The sequence below is a fragment of the Pelobates fuscus genome, chromosome 5 (genome assembly GCF_036172605.1).
Source record: "Pelobates fuscus isolate aPelFus1 chromosome 5, aPelFus1.pri, whole genome shotgun sequence".
NCBI classification, from domain to species: Eukaryota; Metazoa; Chordata; class Amphibia; order Anura; family Pelobatidae; genus Pelobates; species Pelobates fuscus.
The window spans coordinates 292,001,571-292,015,571 of record NC_086321.1 but is presented as its reverse complement, the minus strand read 5'-3'; the positions used below and the strand labels follow the sequence as shown (position 1 = coordinate 292,015,571).

Sequence of the window (14,001 nt, the reverse complement as noted above, 5' to 3'; positions counted from 1 at the left end):
CAGGGGAAGCATGGTGGGGGCAGGGGAAGCATGGTGGGGGCAGGGGAAGCATGGTGGGGGCAGGGGAAGCATGGTGGGGGCAGGGGAAGCATGGTGGGGGCAGGGGAAGCATAGTGGGGGCAGGGGAAGCATAGTGGGGCAGGGGGGGTATGGTGGAGGCAGGGGGGGTATGGTGGAGGCAGGGGGAGTATGGTGGGGGCAGGGGGAGTATGGTGGGGGCAGGGGGAGTATGGTGGGGGCAGGGGGAGTATGGTGGGGGCAGGGGGAGTATGGTGGGGGCAGGGGGAGTATGGTGGGGGCAGGGGGAGTATGGTGGGGGCAGGGGGAGTATGGTGGGGGCAGGGGGAGTATGGTGGGGGCAGGGGGAGTATGGTGGGGGCAGGAGAAGCATAGTGGGGGCAGGAGAAGCATAGTGGGGGCAGGAGAAGCATAGTGGGGGCAGGAGAAGCATAGTGGGGGGCAGGGGGAGCATGGTGGGGGCAGGGGGAGCATAGTGGGGGCAGGGGCTGTAGAGGGGTGCAGAGGCAGTATAGAGGGGCTGCAAAAAAACAAAAAACCGTTTTGATTTAAAAAAAATTAAAATAAACAAACATACTAAAATTTCTTCCCCCACCCCCATCCCCTCCCAGAAGCTTACCTTGGGCCAGGGAGGGAGAGCCTTACCCCTGATGGTCGGCTGGGAGGCTGGAGCTGCAGTCAGGACCGCTGGGGAGTCTGGAAGCAGTAGAAGCCCCGCCCCCTTCTGACATCATCAGAGGAGGACGGCTGACTTCACTGCCAGGCTCCTGCTGTGTGCTGGCTGCAGGGAGAGAGGGGAGATTACAAATCCGAGTCTCCAGCCAGAGGCAGGGGATTCGGATTTTTGCGCCCCCCCTCCTCTGGCGCCCTAAGGCGGCCGCCTGTGCCGCCTTATGGAAGCGCCGGCCCTGGCCGAAGGTTCCCCACCCCTGCTTTAAAGGATCATTCTGGTCATCATATAAACCTTAAATTAGTGTTAAGTTCTCATGGTGCAAGGAGGTCCAGAGACAGCTTCCCTAATCCAAACTGCAATCTGATTTCTCCCATCTTTTCCTCTTTTGTGGTGTTTGGTATACAAAGCAGAAGTTGGTGCTGCTGTATGTATATCCAGGAAGGTCTGTTGTAGGTTAGACTGGATCCAAATTAGGAATTGAGAGATAAATATAGATTTTTTTCAATGATTCCTTGGAACACTGACTTCAGATAGTATTTCTTAGGCTGGCTACAATTAGAAAAAAATCTGGTGTTTAGTCTTTCCATTTTTCAAATGATTCAAGATTGGACATCTGCAGAAAATGGAAGTATTAAAAACTAAGAACTGAAAAAGACTCAGAGAAAAGGCAGTGTTTACATTGCCCCTAGGGAAACCTCCAAGTGGCCACTCCTTAGATGGCCACTGGAGAGGCTTCCTGACTCAGGGCTGCAAGGTAGGCAGCCCTGCCGTTCAGCGTCCCCACGCAGCTGAATTTTCCTCAGAGATGCATTGAGTCCCCATGGTAAAGCATTGGATTGGCAAAAAAAAAAAAAAATAATAAAAAAAAAAAATTGCCAATTTTGATGCTGTCACCATTCTAAGGGGGTTAAGGTGTTTTTATTTGATAACGTGGTAATTTTACATATTGCGTGCTTTTTTTTATTGTTTGTATTTACGGTATCTTAAATGGTATATGACAAGTCAATACAATTTATATAGCACTGAAGTTATTTTTTATGACTTGGTTTATGTTCTTGTAGTCAGATATACAGCCTACAGTTTCACTTGCAGCAAGAAGAGTTTTGCCCCTGAAAAATGGAATAACATTCTTGATAGCCTTCTGTACACCACCGCCCAGGCTCTATTCTCCACTTCTAGACTTAACACTGTTCATGTTACATACAGCACTGGATAAAACTACACATAGGACTGAGTAAACAGTTGACAAACTTTCCCGACTTGACCACGGCAGATCTCCTGGACACCAGTTTCTTTTAAATTTAACTACTCTCAAAGTCTCATATACATTATTTTGAAAACCACCCACTAGGCCTATTACTCCGCATATTAAATTCAACATCTGGGCAGGACCAACCCCACCTCTGCTTTAAATCCCCACAAGCAAATGCTGACCTGTATTATTGCATTTGAGATTGTCTGTGTATTGGGTTCTTTTGGGAAGAAAAGTGAGACTTACTTAAAATTTTGATAGCTGGATGCGGGCGTATACCGCCATTGCTGACTAGCCGCATGTCGGAGCAGAGTGTATAAGCCATTTTTGATAAAGAGAGCCGTATATAACATTCTGATACCAGATGCCTGTAGCGATCTATGCACCAGACCACTGGCGATACAACAGTGCCCAAGATTGGGACTTCGGAGGCCCCTGTGAGCAACTGAGGATGCTTGGATATGCACATGCAGCCAACTTAGGCAGGGTAAACAGTCACCACCCTGCCCTCTGACCTGGCTGTTACACTCTAGCTCCCGATACCACCTGCTGTTGGTCCCGCTTACGAGTAGAATTTAAAGGAATCCCTGATTGCAATTGTTTTTTGTCTATTTATCTTTTTATGTGGCGCTAAAGCGTTTTTAATTCCCCCCCCCCCCCCCCTTTCTTATTTCATTATGTTATTAGGCTACTTTAATTTTAGTTACCAGTTACTCCACTGGTCTCAATGTTTTTTTATTATTACGCTGCAGAGGTTTCAGTATTGATATGTTCATGCACAGCTTTACCCTGTTTACACAATGACCTTCAGTTTTACAGGAGTGGTTTTGGGCAGGTCTTTTAAATCGACAGTTACCGCTATCATGTTAGGAGGGATGTCTATTTAGATAACTGACTAGTAACCAACGAGAAAATTCATTTTAGATAGACTGGCATAACATTGTGTCATACCTCAGCCCGCACTGCTCTGATTCCGTTGTCTCTGCAGACGATGGATCTCCTGTCCAGACGTTCAGCTGAGATCACGGGTGCGCACAGATGCGTGCATGCAATAACAGTTAGGAGGACAACAGTCTCAATAATAAAAATGTAAAAATGCAGTAAAAAAAATAAAAAAATGGAAGTGGAGAAAATACTCATTTCCAGCATACTTAGTTATGTAAGCTAAATTCGGGCAAATGTATTCAGTGTGAAACTGTTCAACGTTTGAAAGTAAAAACTGAAAAAAGAATGGTCCAAATAGGCCACTATATCTGCAGCCATCGCTTTGTTTTATCTCTGATTTATGGTTTTGTAGAATATTAGAAGGTTATTCATTGAACCACCAATTGCCACGAATTGAACAGAATCAGACAACATGGCTAAGCTGAAAGGAGGGGACTTTTTTTTTTTTTTTCTTTTTAATTCAGCTATCTTTGTAAAATATAGAGCAATTTTATACAAAGGGGCTGTTGTAATTTATTTTATTTTTTTTAGTATCTCTCCCATCCCATTTAGCTTAAAAACTTTTTTAAGTTGTTATGGAGGCAGGAGTTTCAAGTTTCTCCAAAACAACTTAAATATGTTTATGTTATAAGGGTGGTTTGTAACACAGCAATAAATAAAAACATGCAAAAGCTCTTGAAGGGTCTTTTTTTTGGTTTGCTTTATAAACACACCTACAAGCTTCGAAGAAACACCAGTCCCCTGTACTCTCCTACCCAAGGAAGTGTGCACTCAACTGTATTATTATACTGTAATGTGGCGAGTACAATGGTAAACATTAATATACGGTGCTGTGGACATCCTGACAATGGCCATGTTGCAGTAGGAACTGTGATTTTCAGGTTTGCATACCCATCAATTCACATATTTGTTGGTTACTTTCCAAACTCAATGCATAGATTACATGTATGCCAACCAGAAAACAAGTTTAGGAGATGAAAAAGTTCAGCCTGAAAAGGACCCTTCAAGCAATTTAGCTTGCTGAAGTGCTGTAAGTGTGAGACGTATGCCTGTTTTTCCCCCTTTTATTTTTTTCAATTGACAACGAGCAGATTTCAATACAAATTGGCACTTCTATAAATGATTCTTGTTACACCCCCTGGCTTTTAAGCAGACAACTTTACTTTGTGGATGCATTGCTCAAAGCACCTGCCTTGCAAAGACTCATCATTGAGCTGCATTGGGAAGTCTGTGATTGGACACAGAAAGTTTGGGCGGGTTTACAAGGAGAATAACTTGCAAAGGCAGCAGACGAGATAACTGCAGGTTTTGAAATCTGTTTTAGATATAACCCCGATGACATAGCAGTGGAGTTTCCCTTACAGTGAACCTGCCTTACACAAATCATGTGAAAGACAAATTTACCTGTATGTGTAACAGCCCACATTCCTCTGTGTGAGTGAACCCTACAAGATGTGGGATGCCATGGTGTATGTGGAGGATCCGCATTCAATACATTGCCTAAATAAAAAAAAATAAAAAATAAAAATCGTTTTCAATCTATGCGTGTACTCATGATAGGTCAATCCTGTGCAATGAGCATCCATGCATCAGTAAGTAAAGACAACAGTCACCACAATGAGAGAAATTAAAGAGGCATTATAGACACCATAAAATCACTGTAGTGCCCAGAGTCCCAGACACTGCCTGAATTTAATTTTTCCATTTAAAAGTATGACACTTTTCTTGCCATGTCAGGTCCTCGCAGTACTTAAAGGGACACTATAGCCACCAGCACAACTACAGCTTATTGTATTTGTTCTGGTACATATAATCAGTCCCTTCAGGCTTTTTGCAGTAAACACCATGTTTTCAGAGAAAAGGTAGTGTGTTTACATTACAGTCAAGGGATAGCTCCAATTGCCACTCCTCAGATGGCTACTAGAGGTGCTTTCTGGAGCAGTGCTGCACACTGTGCAGCGTTGACATTGTGTCTCCACCCTCTGCATGGAGACAATTAACTTTCCTCATAGAGATGCATTGATTCAATGTATCTATATGAGGAGTTGCTGATTGGCCGGGGCTGTGTTTGGACTGTGCTGGCTCTGCCCCTGATCTGCCTCCTTGTGATTGGCTCAGAACACCACTTCTGATGTCAGTCAAGCAGGCAGATCAGGGGCAGAGCCAGCAGCAGCAGACTGGAATAAAGATAATATTTGACTGTATTTAGGGGAGCATCAGGAGGACTAGATGGTGGTTTTAACACTCTAGTGTCAGGAATTAATTTTTGTGTTCCTGAACCCTTTAGTGTTCCTTTAAAGTGTGAATTGGTTAGATAAAAGCAATTCATACTTCCACAGGTATAAAGGAACACGTTACCAGCAGAATATTTTTTAACATTAGCACATTAGTAGACAACTGCCCTTTCCACTGCATTATTTTTCTTTAAAAAGTTGAAAAGATCATAAAATTTACCTTTTTCCTGTACAACAGTCTCTGCTTCTGGTAAGTTAATCAACAGTGAGGACTTCTATCCAATTATACTATAGGCAGTAAAACAACACTAGCCTAATGATGCAGTTTTGGTGTATAGGCCATGCCGTTGCAGTCTCACTACTTAATTCTCTGCCATAGCTTGCAGTAAAAAAAAAATCTAAAGAAAAATAGATTTTTTTTTAAATTAATATTCTTTATTTTTTGTTGTGCATGAGGTAACAAATCAACATACAATGCCACAACAGCATATGTAAGCACAATAATAACAGTTTTTCCACATATATGGTATTAAATTAGTGGCACATTTTTAGGTGTAGCTATAGACAGGCTATGCATATACATCTAATTGTAGGTCTCAACAATTTTAATAAAAAGTAAAAATCTGAACATGCAAGACGTGGTGAATAGTATGCTAGGTAGAGTGTGAGTAAGAAACAGGCTGGGGACATTAGTTTACTTCACAAGATCAGTTTAGTAGGAATGAGTTAGATGATATATATCTATGCTTAAGAAGGTCAGAGACAAATGATTAATTATGGTAAGCATTATACTGCAGTGTGCAGTCAAACAAAAGTATGAGGCACAGCATAGTGTACCGACGACAGTATGCTTGATCCAGGCAGTATGTTATAACAAATAGGCATAGATAAAGCATGAATGGCGATAGTGCTGCTCATGTTATAGAGATTAAACATTTCTTGTGGTACAGTAACCTAACCATTAGTATGTGCGTTCACATGCTAAGTAGTACAAAGGTGAGACACTGAGTATGCACTGGAAAACACAATAGGCATCATGAGAAAAACAATCTTAAAGAAGCCACAGGCACTAAGCACGGTGGCAATGAAGTAGGTAATCTGTTTTGTCTAGGATTTGAATGTGAGGAATTTTACATCTTGTGGTAGTTGGTCAGATAGACAGGTTTCTGAATTGATGACAACGGTTTCTGGGGGCTGGAGCTGGCCTGGGATTGGTTGAAAGTTGCAAGCAGAAAAAGAGCGGGAAACTGGAACAGTATAAAAAGAAGCAGCACAAGTTTAATCCTGTCAGAGTGGACTGAAGCAGGAATAGTGCGGATGGACCCCCCCCTCCCTTTACTTTTATTTAATTGTATTGTCGTGGTCTTATGAAGCATTGGGGCAAAAGTCCTCCTCAGGTTCAAGTCCTGAGGAAGGAAATGGTTTTAAATAAAAGGCAGTCAGGTTAGTTATGACTGACTGGCTATTTGGTGGTTAATAAAGTTAAAAGTTTTGAAAGGTGATGAACCATATGTTATATGGTTACGAAGTTATGGTTACTAAGTTATGGTTGTATGCCCCTTGAGCTTTGAATAAACACCACGGCCAAGCCCATTGAAAAGTAATTAAACGTTGTCTGTGGTTATTGTGCGTCTCGTTTTATTTATACGGATATTGCCTACCATACATATAGTGAGGGAGAACCCTGAAACCCCAACGACAGGTGTTTGAGTACCAATGCCCCTAGTAGGAATATGAGGCAGGTTTTACACACACAGTGAGGCCAATGATGTTACTCTAAGTCATTCTTACTCAGAGTCCGCATTATGGAGGTGTAGGCTGGGAAGTCCCCCTGTGGTAAAGCGTTCGGTTCAGCTGATACACTCTGTTTGGTTCCATCCTGCTGCGGTCCGACTGGTAAGTGTCACGGTGCCGCCATGGAAGTGCTGCGGACCAGATCTGAGAGATGGAGTGATGTTGTGCACTGTGTGCCAGTCGTCTGGACAGGCCCGAGGGATAGTCTGCTGTGTCTGGTTAGCTTGTTCTGTGCCACGTGTGCCGGCTTGCAGCCCCTCCGACCTCTTTGCCGTATGTGGGCCCAGGGACCACGGTAACTTTGGTCTGGCATATACAGATGTGGTGTGTGTCACTGTGTTTCCGCCGATCAGGCTGCCATAAACAGGTATGAAGGGCCTGCATAGGATTTGTGGGGATTGCATCCCTCAAGGAGCGGAAGGTGACAGTCTCCTCGGTGCGAGCTGGCAGATTCATGGTTGCTGCTATTTTAGATGTGGCTTGAGATGTGATTTGACAGTACGTTGGGGCCGCAGGGTGTGGGCTGGGATCAGAGGGCCCGGTTCGCCCAGCTGAGGGAGTCTGGCTGGATACTGTCAAGCAGGATAGCAGGGCAACGGAGTTGCAGGGGCATAAATCTTTACACCAAAGAAGGAGCGAGTACCTATTTGTCACACTGATGAAAGGACAAATGGAGTGTAGAATATATACATACATACACAATATCTACATATACATAGATACAGACACACGAAGAGCAATTGGATAAATCCACTCAAAACACTTGAAAGGTTGCTCACACAGCAATAGAAAGATTAATCCTTTTTTATGGTACACTCCATTCAAAGGGAAGTTGTAAAGGCTCAGGATAAGAGGCCTCTTACAGCAATGTACAGATTAGATAGTTTGCAGACATTACCACAGGATAAACTGCTTATCATTAACTCCTACTGCACTTTCTAAGAGCTAAGACAATGGTGTGTGAGAAAAAAAATGAAAAATTATATATCTTCATAAAGCTGCTTTTAATTTGCTCACATTTATAATCAATTATTTAATCCTGCCTCTACCAAGGTTACTCATAATGTCTTACCAAGCAAACAGTTTTCCAAAATTTGAACACAGAATAAATCGACTTCAACTGTGTAGCAGTAATCTAAACTCAGGAGCAATGAGTGAGCTGTGCATTTAACAAATCTAACCTTTAGTCAATAAGCCTATTTGTTGAAATAAACTTCCAGAATTATGATTCACTGCCATGGGATGGTATAAAGGTTTTTTGGAGCTAAACACAACCTTGAAATGTTAGCTTTGTTTCAATGTCAGAGTGTCCCTTTATTTCTTTTTTAAAAGGAGAAAAAAAATATATACCGTATATATCTTCCTGGGGCCCTAATCTTACAAAACCCAACACTGTTTCCTGGCCCCCACCCCTCTTTCAGTGCCTCTGAAAATAACTTTCACATGTTGGAGTCTGCACCCTGGGGGCATTAACCCTTCCATTACCACAGAGATTGAAGTTAAACAGACTATCCAAATTGGAAAAAAATATATATATATAATAAAGAATATTGTGTATATATATATATATATATATATATATATATATATATATATATATATATATATATATACACACACATACACACACACACACACACCTCATTTAAACGTAACATTAGTGAAACTATAAACTAAAATTAAACTACTGAATATGTGTCTTCATATACTAGATATCAAGATTTGGCATTAATGATTTGAAGTAGTTTTTGTGGTTACCATCAAACCTAACCGGAGAAGTATCTCAACTAGTGCTCAGCCTCTTAATGGGAAGTGATTCATTGCAAATTTAAACATATGACACATAGAAAAAAAATGAAAAAAATCCCTGTCTGTCCAACATAATAATAATAAAAAAAAAAAAAAAAGCCAAACAGGCCAGCCTTTCTCTGAGGTTTTTAAGTAACACTATAATTAGGAAAACCTATAATGACTCCATCCTGCAGGGTAGTGATGATTTTAAACAACTATGCAGAATATATTTTCCATAAACATCACAGCCAAAAGGTGAGATATTTTTTTTATTTCAAATCTCACATAGTTGCACAACGCAATACAATAGATATGCAAGGGGTTATTATTTAAGCATCAAAATAGACACTTGCAAAAAATCCCATTTTACATTATGTGTAAAATAATCTATTCTACCAGTTCCACCAATATATAAAAATTTTTTTATATATATATATATATATATATATATATATAAAAATGCACAATAAAGATGCGATGTGGAGAAAGCATTTGGTAAATATATGAAGTCAGAATGACAAACATGACTTCTGAATGCTTCTGAGAGTACTGGACAGAGCAATCAATTTACACATGGAGCATCTTAAACAAGCAAAAGGACATCAGATCGGATATGAACAAATTAAAATAAAATCCATAAGAAAAAAAAGATTAAAATTTAAAATGCCAAAAGGAAATTAAAGAACGTTTATGTGACATCAAGCACATGCTTACATCTAAACTGACCACTTAAAAAACAAACAAAAAACTTCATTTATCATCGGCTGGGTCAAGTCATTCGAGGATATGACTGATTTTCGTCAAAATATGGCAACTACAACTGAGATTGCTGAACATCAAGCTACACAAAAAACTTTATGAATTACACCTCATGAGCGTAGTAAAAGAAAGAACATAAATATCCTTGGCATAGTGGATAGTTTGAGATCTGAATACCTGCCTCTATTCTTTAATTATTATTTAAAGGACCACTCTAGGCACCCAGACCACTTCAGCTTAATGAAGTGGTCTGGGTGCCAGGTCCTTCTAGGGTTAACCCATTTTTTCATAAACATAGCAGTTTCAGAGAAACTGCTATGTTTGTGAATGGGTTAAGCCTTCCCCTATTTCCTCTAGTGGCTGTCTCACTGACAGCCGCTAGAAGCGCTTGCGTGATTCTCACTGTGAAAATCACAGTGAGAGCACGCAAGCGTCCAAAGGAAAGCATTATGAATGCTTTCCTATATGACCGGCTGAATGCGCGCGCAGCTCTTGCCGCGCGTGCGCATTCAGCCGACGGGGAGGAGAAGAGGAGGATAGCTCTCCGCCCACCGCTGGAAAAAGGTAAGTTTTTACCCCTTTCCAGAGCTGGGCGGGAGGGGGTCCCTGAGGGTGGGGGCACCCTCAGGGCACTCTAGTGCCAGGAAAACGAGTATGTTTTCCTGGCACTAGAGTGGTCCTTTAAGGCGTCATTTGTCATCCATACTGCCTCACAAACAAGTCAAAGTGATTACCCTGGATGGGCATCATGCCATTGGCACTGTGACCAAGACCTTACAAAAAGCTAGCTTTGTTTACAGATGTCCAAAAGGTATGGCCTCTGTCATGAACAGTCCTCAATTGTGAAATCATCTTGTTTATATGGTACCCTGGGTCTTCCTCAGACCTTACGGACAAATGTGGGGAATTTGAAGGCACATGTCTGCAACGTGAGAAAAGTGACCCCTTTTGTTCCTAGATGTTCTAGTCAGACGGCTGACTTGGGGATATGTTTCTTATTTTACATCGCACCATATGTTGTCAAGTGTGTTTTTGAGGGGCTTTGGCACGGTTTTTAAAGTTTTTGAAATTCAACAATTTGTATTTCTTTATTTTGTAAACTGGGATTGTCACATTATTCTAGGCTTGACATATCCCATGTGCCAGGGTGTTTATACACCTCTTCCGAGGCTGTGCTATCAGCAGCCACGTGGCGGCCAGTTAAGGGAGCTGTAAATCTTACTCTGCTCCCTCATGCACCCTGCTGTGATGCCGGAAACCAGAATATGACGTCACTCCAGCCCTGGCATCAATAAAAAGAGCGCGAGGGAGCAGAGCAATTAAATGTCCGCAGCCACACTGGATCCCAGGGTAAGGATCCACTCCAGTTCTCCCAAAAGGTAGTCAATGTCAGTTGACTTAAATGAAAACATAATTTGTGAGTGAGTAATTGGTTGCTGCAGCACCCATAGCCCTGGGAGGTGGCTGGAAGCTGCATTCATGGCACTCTATGCAATCATAAATATGAACCAATCATCTCCTATGCTTTGCCCAACTTGGTCCACCCAAATTGACCTTGTTTATATGATTATTGCTCCCTGTAAATTTATTCCACCCTTTTACTGAAATAGGATTGTGTGTGTCATGGCAGATTCAGGAATAGGGGAGAGAAGAACCTCATGGAAGGAAAGTTAATATCCTATTTAAATATTCTCTTTAATCCAAATGAAAAAGCGATATTACCAGCTCTATCAAGAAAATGTCCCTTTTTTTTTTATGATGAATATGGTATCCAAGACAAAGTCCTCTTGGGTGACCAATAAGATGGATTTTCAAGCAGCTAAAATCTTTAAAAAAAATACTCACTTTGACTGTGTTGGAATTTCACTAACATTCCAAACCAGTTAAAAGATATAAAACAAAATAGAGACTACTTTGTCCTTGTCACTAGTAATAGCGGAGGGGGAAAAAAAAAAAGTTCCTGTGGGATATTCCATAGACATCAGTGTTGTACTCTCATGCATTCTCGAGAGCACAGAGCAGTCATCAGCTCCTAGCAGATGAATCGCCACGAAGCTGAAGAAGACCTCACAGAAGAAGATGGCGGCACCAGCAAGGTACTGGATCAGATAAGTAAAAACTACTTTCCACTGCACAGCGTGGCCTCTGGAATGCAAGCAGAGCATTCACCGTTTGCAAAATACGGAAAGACCCCAGACGGTGACAGAGCTGCTTTAAAAGCCAATCCTAAATTGTTGGAACCAGCTTTACAGAGGTCTATTTAAAAAGTGCCACATTTAAAAACTTCTGCGTCGAGACAATAGGATCTTCCCGAGTGTATGTTCATGGATTTAAAATAGTTCAAATTGAAATCATACTCAACCATATTGGCGATAGGTAAAAAAAATAAAAAAAAACTTACTGAAAGCTCCATGGAACTATTATTGGTATTCTCATACTAGAAGGCTTTTGCATTGTACCACTTTACTGTGAGAAATTTGCTACAAGGCCTTTATTATACTAAAGTTTAGCTTCCTCGGGGCAAGACGTCACACCACTAGATTGGAAGCTCCCGGGACAGAGCATCCATTATACAACTAGGCTTGAAGCTCAACACATAATTTAGTGGCTGATAACACTCACTTAATTGTAAAAAATGTTGTTATACTTGTGATTTTGTTAATTATGACACATCACTAATAATTTTGTATAAAACTGTACAGATGAATTGAATTAAATGTGCAAATCTCTAAATATATAAACGAAGGATTAGTTCATGGCTTTTGCTTTAGTCTTACTGTGAATAACAGCACAGGTACACTAAGTAGAAGGGTGTCATCTGCAATCATAGTAAACAGGGAAAAAAAACAACCCACAATTAGACAGTAGCATTTTTTATAAAACTAGAGATTTGATTCATCTAAACTTGTACCCGCAGTATGAGTTTGTGTACCAACATGCCTATGCAATACAGTGAAAATTCATTGTTGTCAATTGGAATACTCTAGTCTACACTGCTATAAGGCAATTTCTAAGAGTATTATACCTGGCAAACAAAAGACATTTTTTATTTTATTGAATCCATGGTGCATTCACTGCCAGTTCCATTTATAAATGGGTGGTAGATCCAAACATTGATCATCATTATATATAAGGTTGGTTTAATTTAGAATTATGTCATTTCTTATTTCCAGATGATTCCACTTTGGTATTCACCCAGTAGAACAACAAATTTCTAGAGCAGGCACTGCTTGTAAGAGAGAGGGGTGAACTCCTTAGGGGTTCTAAGAAAAACATATTGAGACTTGTTCAGTCTGCTTCAGGTATGAATGTCTGTCTTATTAGGTAGGCATTATATTTATGCAGAATTACAGCTATACACAGCCACAGTAGACAAAACATTTTGACAGTGTGGAAATCCACGTTCTACAAGATATTCCCAAATATTTGAATGTAAGGTACTTGAGAAAACATTTATTTTGTATGTTGTTGGTCAAAACCTACGTTTGTTTCTGTGCTACTGTAAGACAGACAATAGATTCATGAATACTTTATTCATAAAATCTCTGCAATAAATAAATGAGAGAAAACAAGATTCCTGTCTGAACATACTTGATTTTATATGTTGTACTCAAAGATCCTTATAAACAGCTGATATGCCCTTCTTCATTAATAAATATATTGTATGTATAGCTTTCCAAAATCACCATAAGAAATTATAAGTGGGTCAGATGATTACTCACAAAAACTTACCAAGCCCTTATTCCACACCTTTGTATTAGTTTACTACTGCCGGACAGTATAAAATCGAGAACACATTTTAGCACTGAAAAGTTCCCCCTTCCTCCCCCACACAAACATCAATAAAGCTGTATACACCCACCACAGATAAGAATGTATATTTGGTGCAGAACTGTGAATTCAAAGATTACATTCTTAACCCCTACTCTAGGTTCAGATTCAGGGAATAACAATGTAAAAACGTATAAGTCCTCTCTGGCAACCACAGAAGCAGGCCTTAACCAATACAGTAAGTTATTTGGTAGTGGGCAGAAGCAATATTGTAAATCCCCAATGTATAGCACTAAAGTGCTGTCAAATATTGTTGGCACTATATAATTTAATCACTATATTAGGAAGGCTACAGAATATGAATATATGTGACTTGATAAACTCAGGAGACCAGAAGGTAAATGCTAAAATGTTACTGCTGCCTCTTAACTCTGAAAGGGTAAATACACTAAAGTGTGAATTGTTGGGAATTCAAACTATAAATTGAAATACCCACCACTAAAAACATACTCGACTTATTTAAAAAAAGAAAAAAAAAAATCCACTATGGCTATTATGGCCTAAAATGTTTAATTCTTTTTGAGGACCCCAAAATTCACACTTTAGTTAACAACCCTGTCAGCATACTACTTTACTAAAATAAAAAGGTGCCACACAGAAAGACGTTTTTATGAAATCTATCCAGCTCCTAAGTTTTACAAATAAACTTTCAACTGCTGGTATAGCAACATAAAACATGAGTCAACGAAAGACATAAAATCACC

The 14,001-nt window shown here is 40.4% G+C and overlaps 1 protein-coding gene across 8 annotated transcripts in view; it reads right to left on the bottom strand.

Annotated features, from left to right (window-relative positions):
• Positions 1-14,001, bottom strand: part of MYO9B (myosin IXB) — a 125,206-nt gene that overhangs the window by 110,319 nt on the left and 886 nt on the right. The window lies entirely within an intron of this gene.